This window comes from Triturus cristatus, chromosome 1_1, assembly GCF_964204655.1.
Source record: "Triturus cristatus chromosome 1_1, aTriCri1.1, whole genome shotgun sequence".
In the NCBI taxonomy this organism is placed as follows: domain Eukaryota; kingdom Metazoa; phylum Chordata; class Amphibia; order Caudata; family Salamandridae; genus Triturus; species Triturus cristatus.
In genome coordinates this window covers 635532213-635557553 of record NC_140579.1, presented here as the reverse complement: position 1 = coordinate 635557553, position 25341 = coordinate 635532213, and the positions used below count along the sequence as shown (strand labels likewise).

The 25341-nt window shown below is 44.1% G+C and overlaps 1 long non-coding RNA gene across 1 annotated transcript in view; it reads right to left on the bottom strand.

Moving 5' to 3' along the window:
* Positions 1–22989, bottom strand: part of LOC146870745 (uncharacterized) — a 44197-nt gene extending 21208 nt beyond the window's left edge. Inside the window, exon 1 of the long non-coding RNA XR_014959446.1 lies at positions 22339–22989. This is a non-coding gene — a long non-coding RNA (uncharacterized LOC146870745). The remainder of the gene's footprint in view (positions 1–22338) is intronic.
* Between the last annotated feature and the right edge of the window lie 2352 nt (positions 22990–25341).

Below are 25341 nucleotides of genomic sequence, written 5' to 3'. Positions count from 1 at the left end.
CCAAGTTACACCTCCAAAAGTCACCATGCCTCCCCTCAGCCACAAGTAAACACCGCCCCTGCACTCCTGACTCACATTTCCCTCAACAAACAGCGCCGATCTGTACCACTCCTTACCCCTGGCGCACAGTGACCACCTCTCCGACCCGTGCCCTCTCAGAGATGAATCGTGAGAGAGAGGCTCTCTCTCACGATTCATCATGCCCTCCCTTCCCATGACCACCAGAATACCTCCAGCTCGCCACCTCACATGGCTTACCTCCACCCAGACCCAAAGCACACACCATCCTCACCCAACCTTCCCCACGCCCCCGGCTCCTCACCCCCACGGGCTGGGATACATTCCTATGCCTGATCTGCCCTCCTCCCCAGGGCTCCCCACACCCTCGTCCAATGGCTCACCTTCCCTCGGGTTCACTATGCAGTGGCACACGCTGACCTACTCACTCCCCCTCCCCATGCCCTGACCCTCAGCTGCTCACCTCGCAGCTGGCACCAAAGGTTGCACACTGGAATGCTATCCTCTGCAAGGCGGCCTTTCTTGCCCAGGGTCTCTAGGCGCGCCGGTGCATGGCCTCGGCCGGTCTCGGTGCTGCTCGCTGCACGCCGGGCACGGGTGCTGCCACCCCTCCTGCCGCCAGTGATGCATGGTGCTTCTGTAACCCCTTCGCTGCAGGACTCGCGGGCACTGCGCATGCGCGCGCATGCGAGCCTCCGGAGGTGCCAGATCTGGACTATTAAAACAAGCTCGATTCTCCTGGAAAAAAAGTTCTAAACAAGCACAAGACTTACCAGAAGAGCCCGAAACAAGGCCGACCCCACACAAAGACGAGAATGGGTTAGAAAGGAAAAGAGTACAAGAACAACCATTCAGCGTGCATCACATTAGATTTAGCACGCCTCAGTCGTTCATGCGCCAAATCCCTGCCAGGGGCCGCCACGAATATGTATTGCATCCGATTCCTCGTGGTGGCCCCTGGGGTTTGGTGGCCCTGTGCAGGTGCACAGCTTGCACATGCCTAAGGCCGCCCCTGTCATTAGGTTGCAACTGTATGAAAGCCTCCATTTGATGTATGCACAAGAATGATGCATTACGCTCGTGTGTAGGGGCCATCTTGAAACAGGCATTCAGTTGTTCTGTCACTCGGCAGCAGTGGTCGAAGTGGGGGAAAAAAAGTAGAGGAACTGTGGGCGGAGAATCAGAGGGTGGGAATAACCCAAGGATTGGCTCAGTGGGCGGAGCCAGAGGTGTGGCCAGAATGCGCAAATATCCCAATTTTTTGTATTTGTTTGGCATTTCACTGCCCAGTTTAATCAACCAATGGATACACATGATTATATAAGGTTATAATGAGTTATTGACAATAAAACACATTCACAAAGTGGGATATGCTTCTAATCACAGAATGTCCCAAATACGATAAAATGTGGAAGCACAAGCCATTTGTCGCCGAGCCATGGAGTTTATCATCAGCACTTCTCTCTTTTTCCACAACAGGAGTTCAAACATGAATGGCAAAATATCCTAGCTTGCAAATGTTTTTTATATAACTCTGGCTCTGCCATATTTGCCTCCTAATGCAAGATCTGCTGCATGATCTGATCATTTAAACTAATAAATTGTTTATAGCTCAAATGTATCAAAAGTTAACAAAAAATATGACTTGTTTTGCTGTGGGGTGGATGGCTTATTGCAAAGGTTGACTGATCATCTTTCTCACTGTTGCATTTGTATGTTACACTGGTACTAATAAGGCTAAATCTTTCCAAAGACTGTTAGCATGTGTACACGTCAAAATAATAAAATATCAGAAAATATACTGCATTACGCTGCAGCCTTTTTTTAAATGCATAATTTAGTCAACACTGTGGCATAATTTTGTCCTACTTTGCTGCATATTTAATTCCAGTGACCCCACAGCAAGCAGCACATGTTAAAAGTGCTTGTGAATGAAACAGAGAGACTGAAGTTTGCGAACTTAGTTTGGTGTGCGTGCCATATTCTGCATTGCCAATCCCTGGTGAGTTGCAGCTACTACTTCTGAAACCAGGCCAATGGAGCCAACTATGGGTGAGGCAGATTGGCCTCAAGGGCAGGGCCGGTCTTAGCACTGGTGGTGCCCTGTGCATTAATGTTTGTTATTACCCTCTAATGACCACCTCTGTCATGGATTCCCTCACTACCACCCTTTAACAGTGCCCCTCAAGTCTCCATAACCACACTCTCTCAGATGCATTTAATTTGAATTACAGCGCCACTCATACCAGTGTAGGGTGTCAGAGCACTTTACATCACACACATTACTCAGAGAATCAATACGTGTGTAAATAACTGTATAGAAAATGTTACATAAGACTAAGGACTACAAGGTGTAGGAGTCACATGACAACCATACTACTAGGCGGTACAGTTTAATAGTGATTGGTCTGAAGAAACAAACTCAGAATTTTAAAACTTAATACCATGGTTGGGGGTTCTCTTTAATAATCAGAATTGATTTCTGTCCAAAAGAACACTTTTTGCAACATTAGGATAATCAAAGACTGGGGGGAAAAACATAACGCTCTAATTTATACCTTGCAGGTTGTATGCAGCTCTTAGATGAAAGTTAATAGCTCACTGTTGTAGGTTAGGATTTTAACTTATAAACTGCAAGTAACAAAAGGAGCTCTCTGACAAAAGCAGAAGCCCACTGACCCATTTACATTATGTGCACTTTGTGATCTGTGTAGGAAGGTGGAATCTGACTACATGGTTGCCCCCACTTTTTTCCTGGTGTTTTGCTGGTTTTCGACTTAGTCTGCCTGGGATCCTGCTATTCAGGACCCCAGCCTATCTGCTTTCTCCCTTAAATTGATTACAAGTACTATAGGTACACTCCAGATTGGATTCTGGGGTACCCTTATAAGTCCCTAGTATATGGTATACTATGTACCAAGGGCATAGGTACCCCAGAGGCCTACCAGGGGCTGCAGCATGTATTATGCCACCCCTGGAAAGCCTTCCAAAATGACACCACAGGTCTGCTACGGCAGCCTGGGTAAGGTGGTGCATGCACCCCTTACTGAGATATAGGTTCACTATATCGCTCCATATCACTGCACATATAAACCTATCAGTCACCCCTATGGCAGGCCTTACCAATCCTGAAGGCAGGGTGCTGGGTTTTATGTGAGAGGGTGCCCATGCATGAGCAGAGCCCCTCAGCAGCCTTCAGAACCTTTATTCTGGGGTGGTTTGTGATGCTGCCAAACCATACACTCTTAAGTGCATTATAACCAAACGGTAAATGCTAACTTTGGAATGTATGCACGGAAACATGTTGTATTTGGTGTCAAACACTTTGGAATCATACCCCCACACCAGTAACTGGTGGGAGTAGGATTCCACCCTTCTAGAGGGAGAGAAATGACAGCACCGGTATACCCGGTACCAGCTAACAGAGCTCTGGCATCACAAAATGGATGCTGCCAGCCACAGACAAGAGTCTGCCCTCCTGTTGCTGGACGAAACTCCGACAGGGGAGGCCTGGACACTAGGTTTCCTGTCAAAGGCTTTAGTGTATTGGGGCTGGGTGGGTGCACTCCAAGAGTACTTTGAAGTTCAGCACTGGGGGCACATTTGGTGTCCCTGTACATAGTCCAGCTCAAACCGGTTGCAGGGGCTACCAGCCCCTGCAATGGCGCGAAACTGGACAAAGGAAATGGGTGTAGCCACCCCTCTTTCCTGACCCTCCCATAGGTGGGTCCCTAGAGTTTGTCCCACCCCTTCCTTGGGTATAAGAAAGGAACCCCGGGCTACAGGACTTTAGATCACACCTGGACGAAACTCCGATACTGAATCCTGGAACTTCAACGATCTACATTGAACTAGATAAGTAAAGAATCTCCCTTGGAGTAAAGGAGTTACTCCCCTGCAAGGCAGGAACCAAAGACAGATCTGACCGGTTTGCAGCTCCGAAGCTCCCGCCAGACTCCGAAGAATTTTGCAACACAGGAGGTGGGTTTCCGTGGTCTTAGAGGTCGAACAGTGCCCACAGCAAGTCTGAGGCCCATATCCCTCGTGGCGACTGTGCAAACCGAACCCCTGGACACCACGTCACTTTGCAGAAGCATCAGTTTTACAACAACTCCTGCAGCTAAGCTTTGGATTACTTATAGCCCTGACCCCGAGCAGCATTTGCACTGAAGATTGCCCGCCTACACTCCATGAGTGTTCCATGAGCTGGCACTTTGTGTTTTCTCTCGAGGTCCCTTCGCGATCCCTAGTCCGTCGACTGGTGGGTCCCTGTGAAGGCAACTTTACCTCTAATTAGGCTTACCTGATTGCTCCAGACGTGTCCTGACTCTCCATTGCTTGGGGAGTCCCCAGGACCTTGCTGGTCCACACCAAAGCATCTTTTCTCTTCCTGCGTGGGTTGCTGTTGCCAAGGCTTGTTGTGTTCAATACGCGGACCGACAACCCAGCACTCGACATCCTTTGTGGGACAGCTCAAATCCAGCTTCTGGTTGTCGACGCCTCCTGGTCCTCGTGGCTGCAGAGTCAAGCTTCGCCTCTTCGCACTTGAATCACCCAACATCAGTGGGCTTTCGTCCACCGTGCCCCTGGTCACTGGTAAGTGACCCAGACTCTGTACCCTCTGCTTTCAGGTTCTTCTGATCTTCGATCCAGGCTTGGATCACACCGGACACTTTTCTCCTTCCCGGCAGCAGCACTTTGCAGTAGATCGCCATTGAAATCAACGACGATCCCTGACACCATTTGACACCTATGCACCCGGCTTCCCTAGGTGAGGTAACTCAAGTACTCCGTTGCTCCCATGGGTGGTTTCTTGGGGTCCCAGCGATTCTACGTGCTTTAGGCACTGTGTCTAGTCAAATCGTGGTTCTTATACCACTTTCTTAATATATGGTTTGGTCCGCCCCTAGGGCCCATTGTATATTGTGCGATTTACTGTCGTTTTAGAACTGTATTATTGTGTATCTTGGACTCTAATCTCATAAAGAGATTAGTAGTGAGTGTTTAGAAATAAATACATATATTTTATATATACACCTTGTGTGGATCTCCTTTCATTTAGTAATTCAAGAGGTTATAATCTGGTAAACCAAGCTGTTTTACACTCCCTCAAGACTTAGCCTGAAGGCTGCTCTCCATAGCTACCACTAGGATAGCCTTCAATAAAGGTTGTCTTTAAACCTATCATCAATAAGGGTTGTTTGGACTGGTACAAGGTGCCCACTATAACTAGTGGACAGCATATACCAGGCCAACTTCTCACAATCTGTATGGTACATGTTCTTTGCAGCAGGCACATTAACCCTCTGAGCTACCTTTCCATGAATCAGAACTTCCACTAGACAAAATTATCTCTAGGAAGAACATTAAACACCAGAGTCATCATGCCATTTTTATTGTTGCCGAAAATTGCTGGAGGCCAGGAAGGAGGCAGCAAGCACTTTTAAAACCTTAATATACTTGCAAACATAATGCCTCCACCCAAAGTCAGCACCCGGTGCGGTCACACCGGTTGCACTGGCCTAGAGCTGGCCCTTCTCAAGTGTCCTGTGACCTCAGTGACAGAGTCACTGTCGCTTTAGGGTGTGCTGCTTCATAGGCCTGTCTGCAAGACTGGAGGTGAACTTCAATATGGATTGTGGTGGACAAACCTTGAAGGTTAACCCACACTTGCCACTGCTAGGGTCCACCTGCTGGTGCTAAGACACCAGGACTTCTAAGGTCTTGCGAAGCCTTCTAAGGTCTAGCATGGGATTATGGTCTCTCAGGAGAGTGGTCTGGTGAACTGGTTATTAAGGCTGAACCTGGTTCCCCAGTTACAAATTCAGTAGCTCTGGCCATAGTGCCACATCCTCTCCCCATTAAACACCATACTGCCCCAATTAGAAAAACTCACACTGCCTTCAACTACAACCCAATTGTTGCCAGCTATAAACACCTGGATGCGGCTCAATTTAAATGACGCAGAGCAATATGCAGCCTACAATAAAAAAGTGACAACATCCTGGAAAAAGTAAACACTCATAGGGAATGCAAAATTTAGCAAACCATGTGAATTGTAAGCAGGAACAATATGGTTACCTTAATGCGTTTACACTCACTATTCAGAAATCAGTGAGTGCTTTTGCCTGAAAAGTTAAGGACATGACTACAGGGCCCTGAATGGACCCATTTCAATGCCCATTGCTTATATCCTTACAAAACGTAAGAAGTATGGTAAAAAGACCACATCCCTGGACGCAGAGCCGCAGTACACATTTTGTTTTCCAATCCACACTTTGCAGTACCTCCAGGATTGGGGGTGGGGCACTAGTTGCAAGCCCAGGGAAAACAAAGACAAGAAAACAAAAATAGTGCCTCACTGGCAAACTCTGTAAAAGTGGCGCTAATGTGTTTGGGTGTGAATAAAATCAATCTGGTCAGTTTGCTACCAGCAGGCGAGCAACACCCATTGGCGCACACACACAGCCGCACCCGAGCACTTCACAGGTCTTTGAAAGACCATTTGCATGTTAATGAGGTCTTGCTGTTTCACCCCTCCGAAGAGCCCCTGCAGCTCCACTCTGCCTATTGCTTAACCCCTTCGACGCGCATGACGGAGCGGTTCCGTCATTCACGTCGGTTGCGCTGTGCGCATGACAGAACCGCTCCGTCATGGCCCCGCCCGCGCACGGAACCTTCAGCGTGGTGCGGAAATCCGCGCCGAAGGGGTTAAAGATTAAGCCACCGCCCCGAAATTTCTTTGCCCCCCCCCCCACCCGAAATTTGGCTCTAGTAGCGCCTCTGGCGACCAGTCTGTCTTACTTTACTTAGTTATTTTTCACCTTTTATTCCAGATGCTGCACATTTCCAGCAAAAATTATTTTCTTTTTTGGATCCATTTCACAAGGGAGGAAATAAAAGAAAGGAGAGGAAAGAGTGTAAAAACAGTCTTGAAATATCGGTTTTCTGTAAGAGAAGAACTGCTAGACAGAAAGAGAGGGAAAGAGTTGGGGGGAGGGGGGGGGGGGGAGGCAGCTGAAGCTACAGAGCAGAAGCGGACACTGTATTTTGCTTCTCTGGGTAAGAAGAAAAAGACAGTCCTGTTACTTCTCTGCCGCCCGTCCTCGAACGCCGAGCTTTATAGGCGATGGTGATTTCTTGCGTCCCGGGACGCATTTTCAAAATAAAAAAGTAGGGGAACGGAATCGCTGGAATTGAAGTAGGGGCACGCCGTGCCCTGCCGATCCCCCCCACTTCGAACACTGCTCGGCAGCCATATTAATGCTAGGATACATAAAAGTGCAATCGGATGGGAGCAGTTCTTCAGACAGCATTACAGCGACTTCTAGCAGGAATCCTTATGGTTGTGGTGAAGAAAACTTCACCTTAGAACAGTAACTGTCAGACAAATACTTTTTGGATTTATATTTAAGTTCCACTTATGGGGTGACCAACTGACATGAAGGCAAATTCTGGACAGGACTACAAAAAATTCAGGACAAAGTGTCAAAATTCAGAATAAAAACTCAGGACAAAATGTCAATTTTACAGACACATCGAAGGAGCAGCCATACATCACTATTTTATCAGTGCATTTAACTTACTTCTACATAGCACTATGTATTCACTATGGCCCTTAGGTGATTGCCTCTAGCTATGCTACATTCAGGTGGTACATTATGTCCTTGTTCAATAGTAAATCAATGCCCTTGAGCATGGTATCAAGTACATCGCCCCTATCCAGATTTACCCAAACTTTCTTGGAGAGAAAGCAACAGCAAAATTGAAAATGTTGATGTTTATAAACATTTTAAAACCTATGGCCAACAGTTTGGGAAACATTAAGGTAAGTGACCATCTGCTAGGTTAGACAAGTTGAACAAAAACATCTGCCTCACCTTAAACTCCAGTCAACATTAAACTGTAAAACAAAATTAATGAGGCAGAGCAGATGATGTGGGTGACAGTCTCACACCTAATGTCAGGATGTGAGGTACACACAACTTGTCAGTAGTTTTATAGCAATAGAGTGTGTGTCCGGGAGACTATATTTGGCTCAGAACTGTGAGTCCAGAATTGAGATTAGATGGGAGATCCACAGCTACAGATTTAAAGGATTCTTACTAAGAGCTGGAGGCATAAGGAAGAGAAGAGTAAGGTGGGACAATTCCTAAAGTCAGACAAGAGGAGCCCGCCATGAGTATCGGAAAGTATTGTGTACCTCGGAATTTGTCTCAGCAGAGAACAAAGAACAAGCAGCACCCACCTACCCTGGCGAACTCTGCTGGTGCAATGAGCTGCTGACAGTGCTTGTGACGGGTGAGCAGGGACCAGACCTCATGGAAGGTTGTGCCGGGCAATTGCCCACCATCTCCAGGTCTTCAAATGATTCTGCAGTCAAGTTAAGGCCAAACCAATGATCCTGCTCATCCTTAAATACCAAAGTACATGCGGAATCTTAAAAATATTTGACATGTAAATTACACAAGCAAAATTTAGGAACATGATAAAGATTTTATATTGTAAGAAGTGTTTCTTTAACATATGGTAGTGTTTTTCCCTTTCTGTACAACTAGACCCCAGATTGAACAGGGAATCAGTTACCTTTCAATGTCTAGCCCAGTTAGCTTCCTGATCTTCTCTTCCACTTTCAGTAATGAGCCATGTGGCACTAATGAAGATGGTGGTGCTGCTCCAGTTATTTTTTTTTTTTGTCCTCATCTCACCAATAAAGCATACTGCAGAACTTAAAAAGCCATCGTTATCGGACTGGGGACCCTCCGACTTCCTGCACTTGCTTAGGTAACCCGACCAACCCCTTTGGGAGTAATGGTGTAATCATAGGACCGAAATGAATTTAGCCATAGCTGTCAAAGTAGTCTCAAATCTCGGCCCATACTGATAAAGAGGTTGCCAGAAACTCATTGGGCTATCACTGGTTCCAACAGGATTGAGCCGAGCCAGTTCAAGTGCGGATTTAAGCCAGTCCTCTGTTTTCGGGGAAGGGGATCTTTCCATTTTATGCATATCTCCCTACGTGCCAACAAAATCAAACATAACAGTCAATTAGGAGTCTGTACTAGGTCCGAGGTGGAGAGTCCATCATTGGCGAAGAAAACTAGGGATCCAATAACCACAATATTAACTTCGAAGATTCTACACAGGCAGTCTCCAACCCCTTTCCAAAACAGTCCTAATTCGGGACACTCACAAAACATGTGTATATCGTTGGCTTTAGGTGCCATGCATCTAGCACAATTTGGTTCAGGGAGTGGGGCGAATTTGGCTATTCTGGCTGGCGTATAATAAATGCGATTGGTCACAAAAAAATGTTTTTTCTTTAGACTAGCAGATTTGGTAAACTTGTATAGTAATTTTAAAGATGGTTCTAAAAGTTCACCAATACCAGATTCAAATGGGGATTGGTTCCAGACCGATGTCTGTGGTGGGATACTTAGGTCATTAGCGTCTACTAGCTTCCTATACCAGATAGAAATTTCTTTCTTCAATGGCTGAACAGTTTGAAACAAGAGCTCTGTATCCCAATTACTCCTTATACCCCCAATGTCTGCCTCAAACCAGGATTTAAGTTGTAAAAACTTAAACTTGGAAAAACCGGGCCCAATCCTGGCTCTCAGTAATTCCCACGGAGGAATACCACTTGTACTCCCAAGTCCGACCATGTAAAAACTCCTGCTATCTTAATGGGGCCAGCTAGACCATCCTGGAGACAAAGTGGAGTCCCCGGAGAATCCCATATGGGGGCAAAGTCAGAGTAGTAACCAATCCAACATCTGGTTCTTACTTTAAACCAAGTTTCTAATGCAGCATTAAGAACCTTTAAGCGCACTCTTTTAAAAAACTTGGGGTACCCAAACTTATAAAGAAACCCTTCTGCACCTCCCCCGCCTTCATTTATTGCCAATTCACTAAGCAACACTCCCCAGGCCGTTACCGCTGGTTTAGAGAGAAGCATCCATGTAGCTTTAAATTTGAATGCAACCAAATACCAGCTGATGTCTGGTAGAGCTAACCCACCCTTGACTAATCTACGCCTCAATTTCTTCCACGACAGCCTTACTCCCTGAAACAAAGCTCCCGATCTTACTTTGAACCTTAGAGATAGACTGTTGGGGGAAAGTCAGGGGGACTGCATTAAACAGATAGGTCAGCTTCGGGAGGATGATCATTTTTACTAGGTTAACCCTCCAGTAGATAGTCAAGGGAAGGTTCCTCCACCTTGCAAACAGACGATCTATCTCCTTAATGATTTTTTTCAAATTAATGAGGGGGATTTTCTCAAGATCTTTAACAAAATTGATGCCCAAATATTTGAACTCTTTACTGGTCAATCCCCCCCATTGATCAATATTCCAGCACATCACCTCCGTCTTGGAGGAGTTAGCTAGAAAACCGGAAATCAGGCCAAACTCCTCCCATAGGGTCCCAACCCACGAGATTGTCACTTCTGGGTTGCTGGTATATAAGATTATATCATCAGCGTATAAGGCTATTTTAGATTGATACCGCTGAGATTTAAAGGGAGAAATTAACTCTTCTGATCTAATGACCTGCGCCAGCGGCTCTATGTATAGGTCGAACAGGGGCGAGATAGGACAACCCTGCCTAGTCCCCCTCTGAATTTCGAAACTGGAGGTAAGCAATCCATTAATCAAGATTTTTGCTGACGCTCCCTGGTAACAACTCCTCAAAGTTTTTATAAATATGGGGCCAAAACCCATTACTTCCAATATCTCCCAGAGGTAGGCCCAACATACCCTGTCGAACGCCTTGGCAGCGTCTAAAGCGATCACTGCCAAGGGGTCTGGTCTTACTATGGCCAGGTCAATATTGCCTATAAGCAGCTGCGTCTGTTCCTGGATATGGCGCCCAGTTATAAAGCCTTTCTGGTTGGTGTTAACCAATCCAGGAACCAACTTAGCCAATCTCCCTGCTAAAATGCCCATACAGATCTTATAATTGGCATTCAGCAGGGAGATCGGACGATATGTGTCTGCTTTTAAAGGGTCTTTCCCAGGTTTAAGTATTAAGACAATGGTTGCTTCCTTCCAAGAGCTAGGAATTTGACCTATTAAACTGTAGGTTGAATGAAACAGAGTACCCAAGGCTGGAGTGAATTCATCTGACAGGAGCTTGTAGTCTTCGTTTGGCAGGGCGTCCAAACCGGATGCTTTATTATTTTTAGATTGCTTAATTTGAGTTGTTATCTCTTCCAACAAAATCGGGGCGTCGAGGTGGTCTAGACTAGTCTGGGTTAAGGAAGGTAGCGATTTACTGCTCAACCATGCCCGTATTTGTTGTTTTGAAGGGGTTAAGTTCTCTTTATAGAGATCTGAGAATAAAGTGAGGCGGCAGTTCTGTATGTCCTCCATGCAGGTAGATTTATCCCCGCTGTTTATCACTAACTTTCTAATGTTGTTTTTAGAGCGGTCAGTTCTGGCCTTCCAGGCCAGCAGAGCACCTGCTTTCTCCCCGTATTCATAGTTCTCCATATTCTTAAGCCATTGAGCCTTACACTTCTCATCTAACTTCCCTCTAAACTCTAGACTAGCCTGGTCAAGATCCTCCTGCACTTTGCCCAATCTGACTGGACTCTCTCCTATTAACAGGAGGCTTTCGACTTCTAACTGTTTAATTTTTTCCTCACCAAGTCTTAATTCCCAGGCTTCAGCTCGATTTTTGGAGCATATGAGGCCATGGAGCCGACCCCTCAGGTTAGCCTTAAAAGCATCCCAAACAACTTCGATGGCCGTGGAGCCGATATTTAGATTAAAAAAATCCTCTAAAAAATAAATTTTAGTGGCCTGAATAATTTCTGGGTCTGCTAACTTAGCCCTATTTAGCGTCCATCTTGTTTTAATCATATTTGTTGTTTTTTTACAAGAAAACAGAATTGGGGTGTGATCCGAGAGATGACTTGGAAGTATGGAGACCGCAGATGTTATATCCAGGAGATTCCTGCTGACTAAAAGTAATCAATCCTGGATAAATGATGATATTTTTTACTATGAAACGTGAACCCGGCTAAGTCTCCCATCTTCCCCCTCCAGGTGTCCACCAACTCCAAGTCGTGAATGAAATTCTTCATTGCACGATGAATACGGGGAGCCCCTATATGATGCCCCTGATTTGACCTGTCTTTAAGGGGATCCAAGAGGACATTAAAATCGCCACCCACTATCATAGGAGGGGTTTCCAAGATTAACTTACACTGCAACTTAGAGATGTAAGATGGATCATCCACATTTGGGCCATAAAAGGAAGCACATATTAAATCTGCACCTCCAAGGTCCAATTGTGCAACAATCCACCTCCCAGATTGATCTGTCTGACGATTTTATAAAACAAGTTAGCCCCTGCTTAATCAAAATTGAGACTCCATGGCTATTTATTGTTTGTTCGGAGGAGCAATAACTTTTAACCCAAGGCATACCGGAAAATAATTGTTTGGATTCCCCAGAGGTCAAATGCGTCTCTTGTAGGAGGCAAACCTGTGCCTGAGAGAGCTCCAAGTATTTCATTATCAATCTTTGCCTCCTTGGGCATCTCAACCCATTTACGTTCCAAGAGATAAAACTCGTCCTGGTTTGTTTTGTCACAACGTCTGCCATCTGCCCACAAATCCCTGACCCAGATCAATCAACCAAGTTGTTAAATACTTCAAGTGAGACGAGGTTTTTTCTTTTTCTTTTTATTTCCCACCCATTGCACCCCACCCTGTGTACCCCCTCCTACCCCCCCACCCTCCTGTGCCCCCTTACTCCCATGAGGAACCCTCCCTTCCAATAGGCAATGCCTATTACGTCGCTCCCACCTCGGGCTATAAACTAAAAAGAAAAAAAAGAAATTAGTAAATAAAGACGATCTGAAAACCTAAGGCCGGGGGGGCCCTTATGCAGTTACTACACTGTAGTTGTTCCCCCTCATGGTTCACCTCCCATTTTTAATCTCATCTATAAAAGCGTCTACCTCTTCAGTTGTGCGAAGCTGATGCTCGTAATTGAGCTGGAAACTTCAACTGTGCCTTTGCTCCTAGACTTTTTAGCTCCTCTAATCTACCCCAACTCCCATTTCCTTGTTGCTGTTATATGAGATATGTCAGATCTTGTCTGGAAGGAGAATGGTTCTTGACCTGAGAGCGAAAAGGATATTGAGCCCTCCTTAAGACCCGCAGACAGTATTTGCTCCTTGACAGAATAGGAAAGGAAATTGATCAGAATCTTCCTAGGTTTCTGTCGGCCGGGATGCCTCCTAAAGGGATCTCGATGGGCCTTTTGAATCTCTTGTGCCAGGTTTATATCCGGTGAGTTTTTTTTAAACCGTCCCCTGTAACAGGGAGATAACAAATCCTTTAATATTCGCCCCCTCGAGAGTCTCGGGAATATTTAAAAGTCTCAAATTGTTTTTACTGGAGTGGTTCTCCAGCCATTCTAAGTCGTACTTAAGCTCCTTGTTCTGTGCTGTCAATTTTGCTACATCTTTTGAAACGGAGCTTATAGCTTCCTTGATTACCGGAATTTCCACCTCTATTAAGTCAGTTCTTGCCACTACATCTTCCAGTCTCTGAGCAAAAACCTCGCATGACGATTGAATTGCTGCCTGGTTAGCCTCAGAGACAGAGAACCTACAGGCCAACACTGCCTGGTTGATTTCTGATATCTTAAACCCGCTTGACATTTCCTCCTTCATAGCGAGTAGGATATCAGACAAGGAGCAAGCCACAGATCCTTGGCCTCCAGCCTCTCCAGTTTCCTCTTTCTGATTTTCAGTGGCTGTTCCCGTAACTATCTCCTTTATGCGGTCTTGGGAATCCTGTAAAACTTGAAGTTCCTGAACTTCAAGTATGTTAAATCTGTTAGAGAGAGTCACTGCCGAGTGGGGATCAGATGAGATCAATGACGGGGTTAAAGTGGACTTCTTAGATCCTCTCTAATGGAGAGAAGAGTGGAGGTGGCCCCACGTTGCTGGCTGGAGCCTTAGTCTTAGACTTGGACTTAGAATTAAAGAGCCCCCCATCCGACTCCTCTTGCGTAGTTATCTCAACTACCTCACCTATATCCGCAGTGGAGGACATGACTTTATAGTAGGTTTTTAAGGAGGGGGTAATTTTCACTTTCAGAGAGGTTTTCTGCTTCGCCCTACCCCTCCCTCTGTTCTTAGGGACCTCTCTCCCCTTTAAATCTACCTCTCCGGTCGTGACCCCTCGCTTTCTCCGTTTAACTTTTATGTTAGTCTCTAAGATAGGGGGGGGATTTTTTAGGGGTCAGTTTAGGCCGAGTAATATCTAAATTCTGTGAGGAATGGGCGACTCTGGCTCTAAGAGTGTAGCGACCAAGTTTAGGGGGAGAAAAAAACCCTTTTGCCTCCATGTCTCCTCCTTCGCCCGCTTCCATGCAGCAAAAAGAGTCACTTACTCCCCTCCGCCCGGTTGAGGAGAAGTCTGCTCTGCCTAAAACCTGAAATGCAATGGAAGGACCAGCTGGTGGACTTACCGGTAAGTGGGTTGCACACACTACCGACTCACCAGCCTCCAGCGCTATCTGTCTCCTCTTGCAACTGTCCTACCACTCCTTGCTCTCCCACAGCAGCCTCAAACCGAGAGCCGTATCTAAGCCAGTGCTGCCTCTTCCCCCGGGAAAACGGAACCAGAAGCAGGCGGCGTCCCGGCGTCTCCGGAGCCGCGCTGCCTCCTCCCACCTCAAATCACAGAGCTTGCTAGGTCCGCTGAGGGCTCCCCGCATCACCTGCTCTCCACACAAAAAAAACCCAAGAAAAAAAATGCCCCCACGGGGAAATCAAATCATCTGGGAGAAACACATCCACGGCCTCAGGCCGTCATTGAAAGCACCCGAGGTGAGACGCACCCGCGGCCGTTTAGCCGGCGGCCGCCATGTTCCTCTCAAGGGACGAGCTACCCTATTGGCACTCCAGTTATTGTATTATTTTGAAAACCTTCACCTGCTCATCCCTCGTTCCTTCTTAAGACACTTTGACACATCTCACATCAGTTTTAGGGACCAGGGAGCCAGAGCCGTGACTGCTTTTGGATTAGCCCTTCCAGACTTAGAATGCTGTTATTTAGCGTTAGCGGCTCGCTGGCTGTCTGCATAAGACAGTTTAACTGCATAGACTTTAAGGAGGGCTTACTGCACTACTCATTGTTTCCTACTGACTGTTCTACCCAATGCCACCTGGGGTTATCCCACACAGCTTTCTCTTGCCTTACTAGAACCTGTAAACTCACTAACATGAAGAAATGTACGCTCCTCCAATAACTTTGCTAGGCCCACCCACTCGCACAGGATGGCTTTGCTCAGGGTAACTCCGTCAGTGGCATGCTGCAAGTCTCTCAAAATTGGGGTATTTGTTTATTGACAGTGAGCTACTAGATTTCCAAACGAATTATGGCAGACTAGAATCTTCACCCAGGTCTATTCCTTTCTTACAAACACCTTAAACTATCATTAAAGGCCCTATTTCATATCCGCCCCATAGCCCACCCCCACATGAAGTGTACCAGGTGCTCTACACCATAGGAACTGGTGGTAAACTGATAATATGGGTGTACCGAGCTTTCCTGCAACATGGTAATAGATCTTCTTGCCATACCAGTTGGGAGATTGACATGGCCAAACCTATGCAGGATATGGACTGGGCTAAAATATTGAAGTTCCCCACAAAGTATCTCACAGCCCCCGTGTTAAGTACATTCAATTTAATATTCTGAAATGTGCCTAAGTTACACCTGCCAGAATGAACAAAATATACCCAGGAGTCGCAGCTTCATGTCCTCGCTGTATGCAATTCGATGCCTATTTCTTCCATATTCTTTAGTCTTGCCCCATACTCCTTTCATACTAGCAGAGAATTCTGGAAGTGCCGTTGACGGCGATAGGCCATGTACTAACAAACTCCCCAGAAACAGTCCTATTGAGCGTATTCCACCGCCTTAAGTTCAAGAAACCCTCAACCTGGCTCTTCTACTAGCAAAATGCAATAATTCACTGCTCTGGAAGGATTCACTTCCTCCGGTTATCATAAGTTTGACCAAGGTCTCGCTCTCTTGGTTTCGATCTGTGAGCACCCTGTTACACAGGGAGGAATGGGCCGGTCTGATTAATAATTTTATTGCACAGGCATGGGAAATTTTGGTGGAATGCTTTAAAAACTCCACCAAGGATTATACCCACCCCCCATAATCCACCCCTGACACATGCACTCTTGGTTTGTATATAGGAGTTGTTCTTGCCACATTTAGGCAACTACTCATGGACAGTTTAAGGGGCACCTATCTCCAACACACTGTCATGATTTCCACTCTAGAACACTTTCTTCTAAGCACCTCAGGGTTCCTTGCTCTGCTTCCCTATGCTAATAGTTCAAGCAGCGGCAACTGTGCATGGGGGTTGGGGATGGACTGTTTATTATGGGTCAGTTTGTTACAAAGAAAAATTTAAAAATTCTGTGTGAGCTATTCATAAATAGCCCAGCACCCATGTTCTGTAATTGTATGATGGAATCTATGGCTACATAACTGGCTACTATCATGCTATGTAATCTCTTTTGACATACAACAACAAAATCTTTTTTAAAACATTTGGTAGGGTTTCAGTTTAGTGCATTAAGATCATAACATTGCATTGCCATTTATCTGAAATGAAAGTTCCAAGACATGAACTTTAAAACATTCATTAACCCTCACTCTTGACGACACCAGGAGTGAACAAAGTGAACCAATTATCTGGTGTCCCTGACATCGCCAATATTATTTTTCTAGATGTTGGACGTTCCAGGTTAATAAAACATTCAAGTGATTTGTTTGTAAACAGTCCATCTTAAACTGAATTACTTGAAAGTGCACTCAAATGTCACTATCAAGTACCTTAGACACATACTCAGATATTGCTGTTTATCTACGTTTCATGTATTGCTTCTGTTTAGAGAATTCGCACTGACATTGTAATGATTTTTATTAATCATACCATAAAAGTTAATGACTGACTCATGACGTACGTTGATTTGACTAGGATCACACAACTTAGCCATGCAGGAAATCAGGGATTTGAACCCAGGCTTCCTGGCAATACATAGTTCACTTAAGATACTGACTAGATTAATTTATTTTTCTCAATCCACTTTAAAACCAAAAGAGTGTTTTGTACAATTCTGTAAGATGAATAAAATACTGTGTTACATAAATACATATCACACACTAATCGGACACAATATCTAAAAGGAAACGTCCATAATGAAAGTAAGGGAAAGCAGTACCTAATATTACTGACTTTTTAGACATTATAGAGCTATTCTAGATGAGGTGAAACACTGAAATGTTGAGCCAGGCTTGAGCGTTAAGCCTGGCTCTGGCCCAGCTCAAGGTCCTGTTGGAACCTTGAGCCCATAACGAGCCGAGATTTCATGTGGCTTCTTCCTGCCTACTTCCCTCTACCCAGGTTGTTGTGTTAGGGCTGCTGATTTTGCATCTGGGGAACCAAGGTTGAATCATGACATTGGCTCAACATCCTGTGATTCTGGGCAAAACACTTAATCTCCCCATGCCTATAAACCATGAATGTGACCTAGTGCAATGTAAGTGGTGCTCATGTGAAGTGCTCCAAAACTTTTGGGTCAAGTTTATGCTATATAAAAACTGCAGAAAAATGCACAAAGGAGTAAAAACAAAGCCTTAACATAAGGCAAGACAAATACCCATTTCCTGGCTGATTTTACAAAGTTAAATTAGAAAACTGGGATAATTCATGGTTTCCCTACTTAAATTGTTTAATCCTAGGCAAATATTTTACTTTCCAACATTATATCCATTAATGCGTATGAAAGGACATTCAAAAACAGTTCTGAATACTAGTTTTACAAAAACCTATTGTTTTTGATTTAATATGCTTTAATGTGATGTATTAACGTCAATGCTTCAAGTGTTGGAGAAATACACTTCTCTTGAATTTTATCATAACTTACATGATGTTTGTTATATGATTTACATAGCAAAAATATCAGGTCTTAGCTCGTGCACGGGCTGTAAGATCCAAGCCAGACCCTTGGCTCGGCTCACCTTGTTAATTTGTTGGCTCGCCCACCTCAAAGCTATTCAAAGAAGCGGATGAAGTACATAAAAAAATATTTAGGGCTCCTGCCTTGTGGACAGGTTCAGTGAGATTGTTAGTGGAATCAAAGGCATGGCTAAAAAGAGCAAAATATTTTGCAACTATTTTGTTGATCTATCACCATCAGGTAACTCACATAAAATAATGTGCACCTTAACTGAAAAATAAATAAAAGTTAAACTAATCCGTGGAAAAATGTTCTAATGTGTGTTATGAGACTTCTATTGGTTAATGCATATACAGATGTATATGTGTGCAACCAGAGGTTCACAGAATTGAATACTGTTTGGTGCAGCATGGAAAAGGGACTTTTGTATTTTTAGTACTAGGAGATCCCTGGAAGCACTGAGAGTCTTTCAAGTCATTATTTTAAACATGCATTACACACAGTATAATATACGTTGCACTAAATGCACAAAGAAATTAAGGTTAAAGATAAAAATTGCTTTTAAAGTAAAGATTTCAGTGATATACAGATTATAGCACTTGCAAACAATGTTTATAATTGTGAATTAAAGCATGCACTCCGCAGCTCAGCACACCCTTACAGTACCGTTCAAAAAGAAAATATTTAGTTATCAGGGAGCTTCAAGTGACTCCATCTATTCACGGCTGTACCAGCTCCAGAGCAGCCTTTACATTTGCAGATTGTACACGTGCATTTCTTTGAGGAACCAGACACTCTGGTAAAAAGTCTTTTTTATTTTTTATTTGTCTGCCCCTCCCTCTGGAATGCAGCACAGGAAATCTACTCTCTTCCACTTCAACTGGGGAATCACAATTGTGGGAATTAAATTTTGACTGTTAGTGTAGTAGAGGCTAGAATTATGGACAGATGCCATCCGTTAAGACATCTATCACGGACAAAAGAATTAGGGCTAATTTAAGGACAGTCCGTGAAAACTACGGACGGTTGGTCATCCTATCCACTAGTCACTTACCTAACCTCAGATATGTGTGCTGCACAGACATTTTCACTGACTCATCCATTACCCTATATGCCAACGACGGCTGAACCATTTATTAAGTGGCCAGAGAGGAAGGGTTATTCTATAAGTTACATTGATGCAATAGAGGAGGAGGATATTTCACCAGAAAAGAAGAAAAAGATCCTATTACATTCATTGGGCCCGAAAGGTCTTAAAATGGTCAAGTGCATGGAAAAAAAACAAGGAGTGACGAGGATGTGTTTTGCGTTGTTAGACAGACGATTATAGATAGGCATAGCTTCTTTCACAGGAAACAAGAAAATGGAGAAAGCACAGAGGATTATGTATCTGTGCTTAAAAAATTAGCCCCTACCTGTAGATGTGACAATTTACATGAAAAATTCATATGAGTCTAGATTATGCATGTTAATCATGAAGCTGTTCAATAGAGGTTATGGATTTATCGAGTAGCTGAATTAAAATATGTAATAACTTATGTATGCAAAGCTGAGGTTTCAAGCAAATGTGCAAAAGCTGTTATTAATGCTAAAAACAAAAGTTGTTGGGAAAGTTGGACATAAAAGAGTAAGTAAGCATAAGGAAGTGATAAAAGTACACAGTGTGTTTAAGCAAACACTCAAAGGAAGGATAAAGAATTACGAAAAGGAAATAGAAAAAAATGTGTAAGTAAGGAACACTTAGTTTATGCTAACTTTTACCTTGCTATAAATCAGAAATTTTATGGAATCAAAGGTCATTTTGCTAGGGTTTGATGGCATAATCAGAGCAAAGTGAAAGTAGTAAAAGAGCATGAACCGCCTTCTGACTCGGAGATGGGAAGTACAGATCCTGAATCAAATAATGACTATTCCCAGAGTGATAATGGAATAGTGTATGAACTGAGCATTAAGTCTAGGAACAAACCAGTTTGTAAAATTAAATTGGGGGGCATGGAGATGTTGATTGTTATGGATTCGGAGTCCGCGTATGCCATCTTTAATATAGGTACCTGGAAGGAGAAGTTTGTAAAAGTTTTAGGTGAAGAGGTATTACCACCAGATGTCAAACCAGAAAGTTTCAATGGTGACCCTATCACAATTGTGGGTTATAGAAATGTTTTATTTGAGTTCAAAAACACACAAGCATATTGGAAACATTATGTTGGATAGGAAGAACCATCGGTGCCTAGGTGGATTGATCAAAGAGCCTTGAGTATTATTCTGAACCCAAATAGCCCAGAACAAGCAACGATGCTGTATGCAGGGGATGTAGTATGGAAAGTTTTCTTGCCAGAGTTTCCAAATATATTTTCCGGGAAGATTTGTAATCTTAGGGGGTTTGCCCATGAAATTGTGCTAAAGGAGGGAGCTGCATCCAAAGTGGATAAAACATAGAACTTACCTATGATGGTAAAGGAAGAAGTAAACAATGAACTAGAAAAACTCCTGAATGATGGTATAATAGAGCCATTTATGTTATGTTAATAACACATTATGTAGCGCACAAATACCACTGGTCACTAGACGCTTGGCCAAGAGTTATGATAACATGCTACTACCGATATTGATAGGATGAGAAGTATGAATCTCTTACGAAAGCTTGTTTAAACAGGAAAGTTGTCAGTCTCTTCCGAAAGGGAAGGAGAGTAGATCCTTTCCCTAAACCTTCCAGAGGACCATTCCAGATCTGTGGTATCGGGTGACAAATGCAAAAAGAACAATTGGCGGACAGAATGAAGAACAATGTCATACATTCACCCTGTTATAGAGATCTGGGCCTAAATCCATAGTTTATTTGCTCACCATGTCATTCCATTTTGAACCCAGCCACATGCAAATCTGGCTTGACCCTGCGCCCAATGGTTACAGTCCAGCCCGAACTGCGAGGACAGATCCTTCCTGGACTGGAAACAAGCATCATAGGACCGGTTTCTGTTCGGGCTGGACTGTTCCCATGAGGCACAGGGTCAAGACTGATTTGCATATGGCCAGGTCTAAACTGGGGTGACATGGTGAGCAAAAGAATAATGAATTTAACCCAGATCTCTTGACTGGGGGTGAATGTTTTGATTTGTTCTGCATTCCGTCCATCAATTGTGGGTTGTTTGCTTTCTTGCCCTAAGTGCACCACATATGCCCAGACGTGGGGCCTAGGCTCACTGTGCTACTGGATTCAAGCTATCTTGGCTGATTAGGGGTGAAACCCCGAAATCAGTCCTAGGACGCTTGTTCCCGGTCCAGGGAGGACCTGGCTTGGCAGTTCAGGCTGGACTGTTCCCAGGAGGCACAGGGTCAAGACTGATTTGCATATGGCCAGGTCTAAACTGGGGTGACATGGTGAGCAAAAGAATGATGGATTTAACCCAGATCTCTAGACTGGGGATGAATGTTTTGATTTGTTCTGCATGCCGTCCATCAATTGTGTGTGTTTTGTTATCTCTATTCAGAGAACCGGAAATTCGCCCAAAGTGATCAGCCTCATCCTCAATTGCCACTATGGCGGAGCTTGGATCTGATGTTACAAGAACAAGTTCTTCCTCATAGGCCAGTGTCTTAGTTGCCCAATTTTGCAAGCATATTGCCAGAATTTGATAATTGCTTTCTATCCTTCAGATAAATGGATTGATAAAAACCACAAATAAAAGAGGAGAGCAAAGACAACCCTGCCTGGTTCCACGAGAGATAAAACATTTTTCGGGGAGAATACTATTCACCATCACTGCCACCGTGGGTTCAACATATAGCATTTTAACTGCTTGGATAAACCCATCCCCAATACGGATTCTAGACTTTGCTATCCAGATGTATTGACAAGAGACCTATCAAAGGCTTTCTCTGCATCCAATAGGATAAGAGCCATAGGGTATCCTGCAACATTGGTAACATCATAAAGTGATATTGTCAGGAGGACTCACTTCCGAAGAGCAGAAGAACCAATATCCACGGGAGATAAGAGGGGCCCCCACTCTCCCCTAAGGTATAGTCACCTCAAGCTAATTATACGACAATTAAAATGACTAATACCCCCAGGGAGAGAAGAGACAACAGATGGACCACCAGGGAACACCTCCTACTGGGCCAGATGGGGGAAAGTTAGATCCTGGAGCTTTATCCCAATACTGCATAACATAAAAAATAAAAAAAGAGGACAGATAAAAAGACAAAGGTTAAGAAGCCTATCACTGCCTACTTTTTCTTTAACAGAGAGAAGGCAAACTGCAACGCCAAGGTTCTAGAAGTGTGGGCTGTGTACCATCTCATACTCACAGTAGATGTAGGTGGGTCCAAGGCAAGTAAGAAGTCTCTTCAAAATAAAAATATAAAAAAAAAAAAATACAAGATCGCTCTTTCAAAGCAGAGCAGGATTGTGCAGTGCAGCAGGTAATTAGAGGCATACGTCTGCCTTCAGAGTTATTCCGTTTGGTGCATGAGCTTAGGCGCAATAAGTATCTTGCACTGGTTATACAGGAAATGTTTCAAAGGAGAGGCGAACTATAAAGTTGTGTATTCAAAATTACAAAAAAAAATGGCGGCCTTTACAGCATGACATCGCGTCTCAAGGCGGAAAGACAATAACCAATTCTTCACCATCCACACGAATAAACGGCGTGTCCTCGCGCTGTACGCACAAACCTGGTGCGAGTTCGTGGCACAACTGAAAGCTGAAAAGGACAGGGAGAGGTGTCGATGATTTCAGGCGCCACAGGGGAGAGGCGGGAGATCCTTTGATGTTCGCATGAAGCCATTAGCAGCTGCAAGAGAGGCACAGCGCGTTCGTATTCCAGAGCTGAGAGAAAACTCCCCACAGTCAGTCACCTCCTGACAGCAGATGTCTATTAAATAATAGATACGGGGAGAAGTGATTCCAAACACGGCGCCGATCCAACTATAGGATCACCAACAGGAACTTTCACAGGAGAGGATCCGGGTCAAAGGGGCGTGGTCCACACGATGAGAGTAAGCCAAGCACCTGGGTGAGTGGGCAGGCCTCCTTTATAGTCAGGTAGTCACATGCACTTGTGTAGAATGTTATAGCACACAGCCCAACCCTCAGACCAGATGCACAATGGGAGTGGTAGTGCTGCAGCTTGTAACACTGATAATACACAGGTTGCTTGGCATGTAACAAATATAACTCTCCAGATATGATCTATTGTAGACCCTCCCGGGAATGAACCTGTGTTGGCGTACCAAAATAGTCTTATAAATTATAGGTGCGAGTCGCATAGCCAACATCTTTGAATACATTTTCGAGTCACCATTTATCAGGGTAGGAACCCAATTCAGAAGAAGATTTTTTTTTTTCTTTTTTAAACACAATTTTAGCTGAGGACCATGAATCAGGGGGTCGTCCACCATTAAAGATATGTAAGAATAATTCAGTTATAATTCCTCTTAACTGAGGGGAAAAAAATTTGATAACATTCGGTCGGGATGCCATCTATACCGGCTGCCTTCGCCTTTGCTAAACTATTTATGAACAATAAAATCTCAATCCATTGTGGAGAGTTGTCTAGACTTTCCAGATCCTCTTTAGAGAATTTGAATATGGAGCTGAGTCGAGATATTCCATAATATCATTCCGTTCAATCCCAGTACAGGCCATATATAGGGTTTGGTAATACCTCCTAAATGCAGCCCTGATCAGATCTGGATCGTAATCTGACCTAAAACCGGGTCTTTAATTTCTTGGATTAGTTTAGAAGTTATTTGTTGCCTGGTCCGTACTGCCAGATGATGACTGATTTGTTCACTGAGCTCGTACGCTGCTTCTTTTTGAGTTGTTATTTTGCTCATTGCCTTATCCACCAAGATATTGACAATAGCGGTTTTGGCACCCATCGTTGTTCTATCTCTGAATCCCTTCCCCCAGGAACAGCCCTCATTAGACTCTCCTCAGCCGCCACCAAATTATCCTGTAGATGCTTCATTGTTTGCTTAGCATGTTTGATATGATTTAGGGAGTATCTTAATGTTTCCACCGGGATACCCGCATTAAAGGCGCCCCACACTGTCTCAATTGATTTTTTCCCCAGATTATCCCCCCGAAACATGGGGATCCATTGGCTCATATGTGTACAATATTCTTCATTTACTAGCAACATTCTCTCAAAAGTCCAAAATCTTGATTTAGTGTTAGATATATCCACCTCTAAGTCAAGGACCAACAGGTTATGGTCTGATAAAACCTGTGGTAGCTTCGCTATGTGGCATTTTGAGCTTAATGTATTAGACAAAAACATATAATCAAGTCTGGCGTGGGTCATATGCGGATTAGAAAAATAAGTAAATCCTAAATCGTTCGGTTTTAACATATGCCAGCAATCAATCAGACCATGAACCTGGCACAAATTCTTCAATGCCTGAAACACCTTTGGTTTCCTACCCGTATACCGCCACCCTTCCTCTAGCGACCAATCACAAGGTAAATTAATATTACAGTCCCCACATAAAATAAGTGGTAGTGGCCGATGTGCAAGTTCACTAGAAATGGTGTCAAGCACACAGGGGTTGTCACTGTTACTCCAATACAGAGTACATAGTATCAGTTTCTCCCCCAAACTTAATTGACACTCCGTAATGACCCACCGGCCATACTGTTCCGAACATGATCTTGAAAATTGAATCCCACATCCTTTGGCCAAAATGGCTACATCCCTAACACTAGCCCCTGTGTTGTTGCACTGATTAATCTATATCCCAATGATTTTAATAAATGCAATTGTGACCCTTCAATATGCGTTTCCTGCATACAGATAATATTTGCACCAAACATTTGTAGCCAAGCCGCAACCTTCTGTCTTTTCTTAGCGTTCCATAGACCACAAATGTTAATAGTGATCACTATAAGTCTACCCAAACCTATTAACCTGACTCTGCAGTTACACACCTACACAACCATTCCCCCAAATACACCCATATATAAAATAAAGTGAAATAGAACACAATAAACCATTTCTCTTTGCTACCCGTCTGAGGGTCGCCTCCACCCTCTTCCACCCACCCCCCACCACCACAACTTCGGCAACCAGGCTCAATCATGAGCCTGCGTGAGGACGTCTGGACATTTTCCTCTTCTCCCTCCACCTCTCTCCCCCCTCATTTTCTTCTTTTTTTCTTTTTTAACCTCTAATACTCAGTAACAGATGCTATCCCCCCATAAAGCATAATTTCAACATCAGGCCTACACATATTAAAAATATTTTTTGCCCCCCAGGGCCCCTGCTAGAATATCATCTAGGAGCTTCTGGGCTTGAATTTCAGAGGTGA